Below are 12,611 nucleotides of genomic sequence, written 5' to 3'. Positions count from 1 at the left end.
GGCTGAGTGGAAGACAGAACACTTCTCCACTGTTGGTGGGAACATAGACTGGTGCAACCATTGTGGAAATCAGTGTGGAGATTTGTCAAGTAACTAAAATTAAAGGTCCATTCAATCCAGCTATTCCACTTCTGGTTATTTTTCCAGAAGAATTAAAAACATCACAGCACAGCAATATACGTGCATCTCCTTTTATAGCAGCACAATTAGAAATAGCTAAATCTTGGTGGCAACTCAGCTTGTGAAACAAGGAATACATTTAAAAATGTGGGACTTTTGTACAGTGGAGTGCTACTCAGCTATAAAGAAGGATGAACTTGAGACTTTTGTAGGTAAATGGATGCAACTTGAGAACATAATCATAAGTAGAATAAATCAGCCTCACACGTGTAAACATCGTATTGTCTCCCTAGTATAAGAAGCTGAAAGAGTAAACAAGATCCAAACTGTACAATGGATATTGTGAAATGGGAAGAAATTGTTCAAAAGGAAAGAGAAACTGGAATGGTAGAAAATAGAAAGGAAGGAAGGGAAAAGGCAAAATAAATTAATACAAGATTTTAAAGACAGTTTTGCTACTAATTTCTATTATTCCAGTGCAGGGAACTTTTGTGCTTATATTGATGAATCCATGTTTCATGCCTATATCCTATAATATGAGCAACTACTTTGAAGATAACAATATATAATGTATTAACCATTGCTATTCTCCTACACTTTTGCTTTGAAATTTTGTATCATTGTTATTTATTGTTTTTTTCTCTTTAAAATAAAAAACATAGAAAAATATACGAGACAAAAGGAAAATTTACCTCTTACAGCATCAGGGGCAAAAAAGAAGTTGTTTGTTTGTTTATTTTAGATATTCATACACATATACATAACAATCAATTAGTATTTTTAAAAATAAAAGTGAAGTGCAGTCACAGAGAAAGAGAGACAGAGAGAAGAACAGAGACAGAAGGAGGGAGAGAGAGAGAGGGGGAGAGAGAGAGAGGGAGAGAGAGAGACAGGGAGAGAAATTTTTCCTTTGTTCAAGAGAAGGAATTGTGGATAGAGTTTGAAGCCATAAGGGCCACTGAACGAGTAAAACACTTCTTTTATCAGAGCCTCAGTTCCCCTATTTGTGAACATTAGATATGAAATTAAAATATGGAACATAGTATGAAGTTTATTATTTATCTTTATATATTAATCATCCTCATAGTTTTTCATCATTCCAATCAGTCTTTTATTAATCTGTGCTATGAATGTGAGCACAGAAATTTTTATGTGAATCTTTCTCTCAATGCTATCTTAAAATATTTGCTCACTGGTTAACATAGAAAAGAGCATGATAATGTACATATTTGGGTTTATAAAATATTCCATAAATTGTATTACAATTGTATAAATTATCCATCTACCATTAAGAACTGTTAGTTTTTAATTTCATTAAAAATTCAGTGATGGCAAGTGAATTTACATCTTCATGATGTTTGAATTATTTTTTCTCATTTAAATTTTGCTATTATTTTCCTCATTAGAACATTCCATATACTGGATGATGTAAAAATATATTATTTCCTTAAACACTGTACTCCTCATGAAAAAGCCCTGCATATCACTCAGTATAGATTTAACAGTTCCAGCTCAAATGATTCTGCTAAGAAAAGAGACTTGTATTCTAGTTTGTTAGTAGTTATTGTTATTACTAAGATTATCATAATTATTATTACCTGTATCTGTTTTCCTCTATGGCATTTTTATGTACTTGTTAAATATTCTCTTTAATTCTCCAAAATCATCTCTCTTCTTCCTTTTATAATTTTCATAGCCTTTCCACTTTTGAGTGTGGATAATGTCTCTGATGTATTCTGGTAACTCAGTAATTAAATCTATTCGACAGTTGTTGCTTAAATAACATTGTTTAATTTAGAATCTGGCACTTAATAATACTTTCTTGTTCTTGGGTGTCTCATTTTTTAATAAAACCCAAATCAAAATGAAACTGAATACATGGTGTTTGTTCAAAATGTATTGGTTGAAATTACTCTATCTGCAAATGATGCCTTTGACTGATTAGTATGTATTGTCTTAAACTTCAAAGTGTATTATTTGCTCATAGAAAGTTTTCTGTCGCTAATGATGATTACTGGTATGAGTTCCCTCCAAAGATTATAAATACAAAATAAATTATATTTATCGTTTTGTTTAAACACTAAAAATCCATAATTTTGATAACTAGTAGGAATAAAAATGCAATCTTCTTTAATTGGTCCCTTAGCAGGGCATCATTTCTGATCTACTACCTTCATTAGTAAAAGCAAGCTTCTAGAATATGGCACCGCCGAATCTCTGACCACTCATATATGTGATCATTTTGACATACTAAATGTAGAACAACTCCATTATTGAAAACCCTCCAGTGGCTTCTATCATTTTTTGTATTAGTTCCAAAGAGTTACACACAGCAAACATGGTGACTTGTCTCGATAATTCTATTTTCTCTTATTTCACCCACCAGCCAGCTCATCATTGTTCATTTTAATTAAAGAACAGAGAACAATTAAGGAACTCTGGTTCAGCAGCACTGAATCATTCCCTGTGCCTTGATCACATCGAGTCTTTTCATGGCGCTGTCCTTTGCACATGTACTTTGTCTCACAATGCATTTCCCATTTCATGTAGCTAATAAGTAGTTCTGTCAAGCTTAATCAAATCTCCCTTTGGTCTTTGTGGCCATGTGAGCAACTCCTTTCTTTCTGTTTCATTGTATGTAGCACTACCATTCTGTGTAGTCTTAATCATAGTGAATGAGATTTGCTGAAATGCCTATAAATTCAACTTTGTATCCCTGCTTGACAAAACAAATGAAAGGCAGTTATGTTTGAGTACATAACTGCTGAGTTTTCACGTTTTTATTGGAATATAGTTTGGTATTTGAGTTGCAAACAATTATTGTGATTTATAGGACGATGTTAAAATTATTCAGAAACCATAATAACGGCCTTATATGATGTGCCAAAATGCTTGAGAATTTCCTTTAAGAGTAGGTTTCCATCACTTGTCAGAGAATCAAAATAAGCCAAATCCTGTGTCCTACTTTGTATTATTTCACCTTTTTTGCTCAGATATGATTTTTAGGTGCTAGTCAACAGAACAAGAAGAAAAATTGTGTTAATATTGTCAATTTAAAAAATGCAATTACTATTGTTGTTATAATAATTTTTCTAAAAGAGTCCCAAATACTATTGGAATTTGGAAACCAATTTATGTATGTTTCTAACTGCCTTTTCTAAGATCATTCAATTTTTTTAGACCACGTTGATCCTGTTAATAATAAATAAAATGGTGCTCATTTATCAGTATTGACTCAAGGGTGAATAACAAATTCCAATGCAACAAAGAGGGTGTTATAGAACAATAATTGTCATAAAATAGACAAGATTATGTATTTCAAATTTTAATGATAATAATTCTAGTGTTTAAGTAAATTAATATAACTGACAAAATTTGATTGGACTATGATAAAAATCTAACTGAAAATAAAGAAGAAATAAACAGTAAAGTAAAAGACAACCAGAATTGAAATACAAGAATGTAGGGTTAAGTGGTTTTTTGTACTGGGAATCGAACTCAGGACCTTGTGCTTGCCAAGCAGGCACTTATGCCAATGAGCTATATCCCTACCCTGTAAGGTTAAGCTTTATCCCTATGATAATTGAAGTTCTCTAAGTTTAATGATAACAACAAACCTGTATTATTACAGTTTTAGCTCCTTATTTGAAGCATATAGTGTAAGATATACCATTTTTGCATCTACGTTATTTAATAATTAAATAAGTTCAGTAATGATTTCTTACCATTTTGCACAGTGGTGAATATATATGGTCAGACATAGAACAGAATGAGATACAGATAAAAATAATAAAGTAATCTTTTTCTAACATCAATAACTTATTGCAAAAATTAAACAATAACCCTTTTGTGTATACAGTTTTTAAAAGTAAATTTTAAAATAAATATCAATAAAATGACAGGTAGGTCAATAAAATGGCAGGTAATACTGGTGTTGCTCATAGTTTTTTAGTTCACTTAAAATAAAATATACAATGCTCAATAAATCATGAAAAAAGGATTACTAGAAGAATTCATTATCTTGATGAAGAAAGGTATTTGCTGAAATGACAAATCAATATCTAGAATTGGTTTAAAGTCCTCTTCATATTCTTAGTTATATTTGCCTTTCCTTTAAAAAAGGAAGAAAGAAAAAAAAGCCTCCAGGCAAACCACATTGAATATAGTTGACATATTGTGTAAAAAATCAGTTGGCTAAAGTTATGAAGTTGTTATGAACATGTATCTCATGCCAATCAAATGAAGTTGAAAAACTTTCATAATACAGTTTTCTGCTTTCTAGTATAATATAAACTGACATATGTGCATATAATAAATTGCTTTTCCGTTTATGAACAATTTTGTTGATTCTTTGGCTTTATTTTCTGTCATTGTGAAATTACTCCTTCAATTTAATTTCACCATTTGTTTATCAAATTATGCCTCTCTTCATGGTTTCGAGGTTCAAAGTCAGTTCAAGTTTAATTTTCTAGTGTGTGTGAGTTAATTAGTTCGCTGCCAGCAGTGAAGTGCTTGCTCACTTCTAAAATGCATGTCTGCAATACCCTTACCGCTAGCACCCTACTCATTACCAAAGAAACAGAGCGAGTGCTGAACTGCATCATGTCGTCTTTTCGACTTTTAAACATAAACCTGACCATCAAGTATAGAATAGAAGATCACAATGTTATATACTATGTGTGTTTTATCAGCAATTTAATAGACATGTATTGTTTACTATAGTTAATGTGATTTTATTTCCATACAGAAATATAAACTAATATATATATGGTAAGGGCCCTATTAATGCATTTGATATATTCTTCAAAACTGAAATAACACTCACCAAATTAATTTATTTCAAAATCTAGATGGAAGAAACTTTTGCCAAGTCTTTTTGGTGGGGTTATGCATGGCAAGTGAACTCCCTTACACACACACACAGACACACACACACATTTAGAACCCTACAACCAAAAAAAATAGCATTTCTCTGTCTCACATGCTAACTGCCATTCTGCAACCCATGCTCCCTTCCTTCTCTCAGGATAATACATTTAGTTTCTAATCTACTCATGACAGTCAGTCATCCTGATTTGCTTAGGGCATCTCACTGGACAGAGAACATTCAATGCTAACAGGAAGGAAAATCGCCAGCTAATGAATTTGAATTCATCATCCTTAATCATTACAACAAGTAAACCCCCTTTATAATGTCATTTTTCTGCTTCAGAGGTGAAGCTCAAATTCAAAGATTTTGGAATACATTCCCAGGCCACAGAAAATTTTCTTGTAAATATTTCTTACATAATTCTTATTTCTGGAGGAATTAAATGGCAAATAGTATTTAAAATTAACATTACTTAATGCACTAATTCTAAGTATTAAGTGGAAAAATTAAAAATGAAATTAAGTGAGAATTTCCTTGTCAAGCATTCTTTACCCATTTTGTACCCAATAAAATACAAGGAGACAAATTAATGTTAGGATGTTACCTAAGGTCACTGAAGAGCCAAAGATAGTGACAGAAAAGACTATTGTTCTATTGGAAATTAACTGGAATATAAAAGACCACTTTAGAGAAATGAATCCAAGAAACATAACTATTTGGTCATAGAAATGACCTTGAATCATTAAATTGTGTTTTTGTTGCAATTTACAATTACTATGAAAACAGTATTTTAACAAGTGATGGCTATTAATTAGTCATCACCTACATGAATTGAGAATGATCACTTATTCTTCAACAGCAGAATTTTCAATGTTCAACAGCAGAATTTTCAATGTTCATAATCAAAAAGAAAAGTTAACTTACTTAAAAACCAACTTACTTGAGTAGTATAGGAAGACTTTAAGACTATAAGAAGACTTTAAAAATTCATGATCAATTTAATGACAAATATTTTTCATCGGAATATTATTGCATAATCATTAATTTTTAGTTTTGGGGGAATAGTAAAATAATTTTATTGAATAATAAAAACTAAAGTGATAAGAAGTATGGATAGTACATAATAATCATCAAGTTCTACTGGAATTCTACATTATTTCTTTTCACTTGTAAGATGCTTGTTGTTCCTTTAACAAAACTGCATCATTTAATAGCTGCACAACATTAAGTATCTATATTTTTGTTTATTTATTTATTTTGGCACTAGGAATCGAACTCCAGGCCTTCCACTTGCCAAGCAGGTGCTTGTGCCACTGAGCTATATCCCTGGCCCTTACATTTTTGAGAAGCCCTGAAAGTTTAATTTTCCTGTTGGCTTCAAAGGCTAATGTGATCACCTATACTGGTCACTTTCAGAGTTTCTTTTTCCTTGCTTGCTACCCTGGTATTTGGGTAATTCTGCTTGTAATACTTTCACTTTAGATCTTTCTTGTTCTAATGCAGCGTGAAGTGAAGTCTCCTATGTAGTTAGCTCATTCACGATACTTTGTGATTCATCAACTTGCAGAAGTATTTCTGCTTTATCTTTCTTTTCACCTTCTTGAAGCATTTTCACTCACTGTGAATTTCTCACCTTTACTTTATACTTTGCCTCCCACTGGGTGATCACATTTTTAGCTTCTGGATTTCAGCATCTTTCCTTTCAAGCTCCAACTTTAGTATTTCAAGTCGTCTGTCTTTAAGAACTACTTCCTTGTGTTCATGATCTATACAGTTATCTTTTCCACTATATTCTGTAAGCTGTTCACTTCTTTTTTTCTCAAACAGGAATTTTATGAACATCATCCTCTAGTCTTTTGAAGAATCCTCCACCATGTGATAGAGTCTGAGAAGAACCCAATTCCTTAGTCTTCTTACTAATGTGATCTTCAATTGGAAATCTTTTAGTGATGCTGTGGGAGGTTTGTTTCCTCCTTGGTGATTCTTTCTTTTATCTTTTTTTGGGGTATAACCTTTGTCTGAGTTGCAGCATTTTCAGTATTTTAATCTGTCTTTTTGTGCTCTTCATACTCTAATTTTCTTAAATAATGGCTTCTCGAGATCAGCTTCAAATATTTCAGACGTCAGTTGTTCATCTCTTTGTCCGTATTCTTGTCAGTTTTCTTCTCGTGAATCCTGCGCTGGGTTTAACAATGGAAGGTCCTGTTGAGCGTTACAAACGGCATGTGAGGATTTTGGGGGAATCTTAAAAGCAAGATTCCTAAGCTCACTTGCTTCATTCTGCTACTGTTCCTTCTTTTTCTTCTTTTTTTCTGTTTTTTTTTTCTTTTTTTTTTTTTTCTCATATGTAGTTGATTTGCTTCCCACAGTTTGAGACTTTCCAGTATTCCAGCCTTTCCCTTTTCCAGGCTCGGAAGCAGAACCACTGCCTCTGTCAACTTGGAAGAGGACAAAAGGAGAGGCTGTCGTGGGAGCAAAAAGGTGAACTGCTGAGGCCATGGGACGGTTTTCTTTTCAAATGCACTTATAAGAATAATTCCTTAACCCCAAGAAGCACAGATGTCTTAAACTGCAGACGCCCGATAGATAACATTTCCTCATTCCCTAATGAGCCCAGTTCACCTGCAGGCTGAGACCGATGCTCCAAAACTTCCTCACAACTACGCGGAGGAAGACTCGGAGATGGCGAGGGGGATGCAGCAGCTTCAAATCTGCTGAAGACCTGAGCTACGAGGGCTGGGCAGAGTCCAAATGGCTCATGTAAGCGGCGGCTCATTGTCAATTTTTGAATATTCTTTTCCATATTACAATTTCTTCTGGAAATATGGTGATTTTCTCAATAAATTAAATATAATCAAAGAAAAATGAATCAATTAAAGGAGTTTCAGATTTCCTCTTTTCTTTTTAGCTGGTAAGATAGATCACAGATATTTAAAATTATGCTTTATTTACTGTTAGGAATTATATTTAGATATTCCCCCAAATCCTCATCCACTTATAGATGGGGTTTTTCAGAGGTGGCTGGATCTAGGGTATATGAATTTGAATTAAGGGTAAATGACAACTAAATTAAACCATGAAGGATGGTTTAACATAGTTCAGGCTGTGGATAACTCAAGGAACACTTTGAACCAGGGAGCCATCAACTGGTAGGCTTGTAGCCTTATTGAAATAAAAGACAAAGGAGGCTTGATGTTGCTGCTTTGCTACCTCCTTGTCTGCCCAGCCATGGACTGTTTCTCCTCTGCCATACCGCCCTGCCTTGGAGCCTGCTGACACTGTACTAAAATCTCTACAAACTGTGAGCTAAATAAATTTCCTCCTTTAATTTATGGTTGTTGGGTATTTTATCCCAGCAATGAGAAAGTAATTAAAACATTCACTCAAAAGCTTGGATTCTTCTACCTCATTATCTTATTTTTTACTCATATATTGTAGCTCACTTTAAAGATAATATTGCACATCTCTTTTCTTGTTGATGGTGTGAAACGTGTAGGTGTGTGACAGATCTCACAAGAACATACATACTATAAATACTCTTATTTGAATATTCAGGTCAGATTTAGATGGAGATAAAAGGTGTATCAAAATGCACTTAACCTCTACAGATGGTCCAAAAAATAAATTTCTCCATGCTGCCTCTAAATTGTTGAAGTGAGGGGAAATATATTGATGCTATAATAATTTCAGAGCAGTATTAAGAGCTCTAGTTTTCCTCCCAAACACTCCCTACACAATCAAACTTCATCTAAATTCACAATACCCTCCTTCAGGATAGAAGGGTCAAATAAAATATAAGGTTTTCTAAAGCTCCTTAAAATCAAACTTAGGAGACTTTTTCAATCAGAAAAGAGACTTTGTGCTGCATTACTCTATGGTACATTTTAAGTATGAATATTGAAAATACTCTTATTAAAGAAAAAGTACTCCTTCTGAATTTGTATGGGCATGATGACTAATTAATAGTCGTTTATTTTTTAAAGCTATTTTCTCTGGTCTTATAAATGGAAAGAAAAATCTAATCAAGGTCATTTGTTTGAACAGTTATCTTTGTTGAATTCATTTACCAATGTGGTCTCTCTTCTATTGCAATTAATTTCCAGTGGAATAAAACACTTTTCTGTTAATATTTTCAATTCCATGGTGGGCATAGTTAATGTTCCTAGTAATGATTTCAGCATGTTCTTTACACTACATTTTCATAAACAGGAAGGGTTCCCCACATCTCTGCAAGCAGGGATGCATCTTTATCCTCGCAATATGCTTAATATCCGTCATCAGTTGGTGCCTTCTCCTGACCGGCCTTTCTCCCACAAGCTTTTCATTGAATAACAGGTCTTACTTCTAAGTAGCTCCTTGATCCCTGTATTATATGACACAAATGAGAATTACATATCTTTGGTCCAGCTGCCTATAATACTCTCAGTTTAAAAATAAACAACCACAAAAACACAAAATGAAATAGTCTCAGAGAAAACTTAATTTAAGCATAGTTTCTATTGTTTAAATGAAGCAATGACTGCAGAATCCTAACAATATAGACAATATCCTGCTTTTCTAGGCTCATATGTACAATGACAAATTCAGAATTTATTATCACTTCTATCTCCCATCACAAAGAAAATTACAAATCCAATGGAAATAATGTCCCTTAATATGCATAGATTAATTCCATTTATAGAGTTTGAGATTAAATATCTTAATATAAAAGGGTTAAGTCAAAGCTTTTGGTCATTTTAAGACTTGGAAATGTGTCACAGAATTGTATTTTCCTATTACTCATTTTATTTAATTAAATGATGATGATATTCTGGATTATTTTTCATCTTTAGTGTGGTTCTAATGAGTTATATCATCATTTAAGTCACACAAAGACTTATACTTTAACAACCATCCTTTGTCATAACATAAGAAAATGGTGACTATGAATCCAGGTAGACCGTTCTGACTTGAAACACTTAGAAAAAAAATTATTTGTGTAGGAATTGCGTTCAAGAAATTGTCCAATGTTAATGATTCTTTTTGCTACATGTTTTAGCTGTGCTTTCTTCTGCTAAATTCAGGAAGGATTTTTTTCTTTGGAACTTTGTGGAAGTATAAATGATTATAGGATATTGTTTGAACAGAATTCATAGTTCTAGTCTGTCTCAAGGTTTCACCTTTCTAGCAGGTTCATGTTTTTCTAAGTTCTAAGTAAAATGGCATATACTAAAACTCAGTGATGTCTTCAATAAGATTTAAAAATGGTTTATATTTAATTAACATAGTAGTGGAAACAGACTATATATATATATGATTTCTGTCTACGAGGATGCTGGAAATTTTCATAGAACAATTATATTATTATAAAATAGGTCCCGATTATCTTAAAATATCTTCAAATGATTGAAGGTAAATAATTGGAACAGTACCTTGACATTTCATTGTACTAATATTACTGAGTCACAAGTATTGTAAAATATGTTTATTTTAATTTATAATCTATTTTTCTTTTCTTTGTATAAGAAAAAATATATTGTAGTCCAGGACTCAGAAGATAAAGGACTACTGTATATTGCAGTTAGTTAAAGTTAAAAGAACATCATAGAGAAATTTTTAACATTAATACAGAATTAACCAAGTAAAAAAACTAATAAGCAAGTAGAGGTATGAATGCTGTGATCCATCATTTTATTCAATATTATTAGAAATTAATTTTGGATATATACATAGACAAATATACTCATATTAAGAGTTCTCATTTTTATTGCTTCTTTTCCGGTATGCACAAGTGCTCCAGAATATGCAGGTGAGACACATTGTTTTACAAAAAGTATTTACTTAAATTGTCAGCACCTCTGCCGCTACGGAGTCACCTATCATGCCTTTTGCCAAAGTAAAGTCCCTTTCGCAGTTGAATATTTGTGTCAGCTGAGAATAATACGCAGTTAATTTATTAAAATTTTAATCTTCCTGGTTCACTTCAAACTTTACAGTTATGTTATTATTTTCTGATAAGGAAAATGATTTTGTACTGCAAAACACAATGTTAAAGAAGAAAACAATTGTCTTATTACCTGATTCTTTTAAAACCATCTACGTCATAGGAATTCTCTTTTTTGCAAGAAATGTGAAAGTGGGAAAAACTAGAGCTATTCATGAACATATTTCTTTAAGTGAGGTTATTAGACTAACAGTGATAAGTACAAAATTGCATTTGAAATAAAATGTTCCTATGGTAACAAAAATCCTTCCATGTAGACTTTTCAAAAGAAAAACTAAGCAATTATTTAGGAAGAAAGAAAAAATAATGAGTAACTGGAAGGTGAGAAGAGACTTTTAGTAGAACCTGGCCCTTGACTGGGGTGAGGAGGATGGACTCCATGCGGACCCAGTGGGGAAGAGAGGGTTCTGGAATGAGGGAATTGGAGTATTTGCAAAATCATTTGGTTGGAAACTGCTCAAAAGGAAAGAATAACTGGGATGAGGGAAAAGAGAAAAGAAAGAAAGAAGGAAGGGAAAATTTTATATATAGATAGATATAGATATACTCACATACATACACACACATACACACAATATAGCTAAAATAATTGTACTAATTTTTATTGGTTTATTGAAAGGAACAGTTAATGTGTAAATTGTTTGATCAATCTTACATGCCTATATTTGGTTTACTGAGTAACCACTTTTAAGATAACCATAAGTAATACAACAATTTCCTATTACCTTGTTTGAAATTCTGTATTGTTTTTCTTGTTTTTGTGTTGTTTTGTTTACGTTTTTGTTAATTTGGTTTTATTCTTTCCTCTCTCTTTTTTTTTTGTCTTTTTGAGACAGGGTCTTGCTATACAGTCAAGCTGGTCTTGAGCTCACTTTGTAGCCTTGGCTGAACTCAAACTCACAGGTATCCTCATTCTTCAGCTTTCTGAGTGCTGGGATTACAGGCACGTTCCACCATGACCAGCCATTTTTTTCTTGTTAAAATAAAAGAAACAAATCATTATGTTCGAGGAGATGAGCCCTTAGAAGTCCTGACCGAGGTTCTGAAAAGAGAGTAAACTTAAAGTCTGGGGGAAGGAACAAAGTTTAGAACTAAAATGGCAAGTGAATATTTTAAATTTCATACCAATAGCAATAGGGAATAGTAATAACTGAAGAGGACCTTTAACATGAAACTGTTGAGTTTGCATGGAGGCAATAATATATTCAGAAAAGGAAAATATGCTCAAGTAGCAAAAAAAGGTATAAAAAAGGTAAGCAGCTGTTGGAAGCATAATCTGAGGCAATGTAAACTTGAAATAAATGGACAATCTTGTTTATAGACTAGGAACATAGACGAAATGATAGAGGTGTCCATGGGACTCTTAGTTTTGTAGTTGAAATAGCACACATGAAATCATCCCAAGATATTTAATTATGTACAGTTTAATTGTTTTACAGAATTTCAATTCCTGTCTTACAGTCTGCTTTGATGAGCATAATTTTCTTTGATTTCATTTTTAATATTATTTGACTTAGCTGATGCAAATCTGATTGTTCACGTCCTTCAAACTGTATGGTACTTTGATTAATTCTTTTAAAGAATATTTCCTCTGACACGGATATTTTCACATCAGAGTTTATCAACATTCAAAGAGTT

General features: G+C 32.6%; 1 pseudogene; it reads right to left on the bottom strand.

Moving 5' to 3' along the window:
• Positions 1–6,383: 6,383 nt before the first annotated feature.
• On the bottom strand, positions 6,384–7,489 carry LOC102005812 (annotated as a pseudogene).
• Positions 7,490–12,611: the final 5,122 nt, after the last annotated feature.

The sequence above is a fragment of the Chinchilla lanigera genome, unplaced genomic scaffold, assembly GCF_000276665.1.
Source record: "Chinchilla lanigera isolate Chin_1 unplaced genomic scaffold, ChiLan1.0 scaffold00087, whole genome shotgun sequence".
NCBI lineage: Eukaryota > Metazoa > Chordata > Mammalia > Rodentia > Chinchillidae > Chinchilla > Chinchilla lanigera.
This window is presented reverse-complemented; position numbering and strand designations above follow the sequence as displayed.